Source organism: Tenrec ecaudatus, chromosome 2, assembly GCF_050624435.1.
Source record: "Tenrec ecaudatus isolate mTenEca1 chromosome 2, mTenEca1.hap1, whole genome shotgun sequence".
In the NCBI taxonomy this organism is placed as follows: Eukaryota; Metazoa; Chordata; class Mammalia; order Afrosoricida; family Tenrecidae; genus Tenrec; species Tenrec ecaudatus.
The window spans coordinates 252,450,891-252,452,196 of NC_134531.1; positions in this window are offsets into that span (position 1 = coordinate 252,450,891).

The following is a 1,306-nucleotide window of genomic DNA, read 5'->3' on the forward strand; positions in this document are numbered from 1 at the left end:
GCATGGAGTGAGATAAGGGTCTTCATTTTTCTGCAGGTAAATATCCATTTTCTCCCCAGCACTACTTATTAAAGAAGGCATCTGCTTCACATTGGATATTCTTAGGACCCTTATCAACAATCAGTTGTCTGTATGCTGATGATTTTATTTCTGGGTTTTCAGTTCTTTTCCATTGGTCTGAGCATTTATCATTGTACCAAAACCATACGGTTTTGACAACTGTGGTTGTATAATGTGTGCTAAAGTCAGATAAAGCAAGTCCTCCCAGTGTGTCCTTCGTTTTGAAGAGTTTTCTGCTAATTCTGGGCTTCTTCCCTTTCCATATAAATTTGGTAATCAGTTTTTCCATTTCTTTGAAGAAAGATGAGGGTAATTGTATCAGGATTGCATTAAACTTATATATTGCCTTCAGCAGAACTAACATTTTGACGATATTGATTCTTCCAATCCCCAAGCATGAGATATCCTTCTATTTGTTGAGGTTGCTCTTGGTTTCTTGTAATAGTGTTCTGTAGTTTTCCCTGTATAGATCTTTTGTTGTTTTAGTCAGGTATATCCCTAAATATTTCTATTTGAATTTGGCTCTTGTTAAAGTTACCACATTTTTTATCTCCTCTTCTGTGGTCTTATCCGATGTGTCTAAGTCTGATGGACTTCTGTTTGTTGATCTTGTACCCTGCAACTCTGCCAAACTCCTCTATTCCTTCCAATACCTACCTTGTGGAACTTTTGGGATTTTCCATATATAAATTCATATCATCTGCAAATAACGATAGTTTCACCTCTTCTTTCCCTAGACAAAAAACCTTTGATGTCTCTCTTCTTTGCCTTATGTTGTTAGCTAAAACATCCAGCACAATATTAAATAAGAGTGGTGACAAGGGGCATCCTTGTCTGGGCTCCCTTTTCAGTGGGATTATGTTAGTCTTTTCCCCATTGACTACCACGTTGACTGTTGCTTTTTCATATATAACTTGTCTTGAGGATCTTTCCTTCCATTCCTATCTTCTCAAGTGCCTTAAACAGGAATTGGTGTTGTAGAATGCTTTTTCTGCATCTATTAATATTATCGTGTGGTTCTTCCAGTTTTCCATGTCATTGTGACAAATAATACTAATGATCTTTCGTATGTTGAACCATCCCTGCATCCCTGGTATGAATCCCACTTGGTCATGGTGAATTATTTGTTTTATATACTTTTGTATTCTGATGACTAGTATTTTGTTAAGGATTTTTGCATCAATGTTCACTAGGGATATTGGTCTGTAGTTCTCAATTCTTGAGGGATCATTGTCCGGTTTTGGTA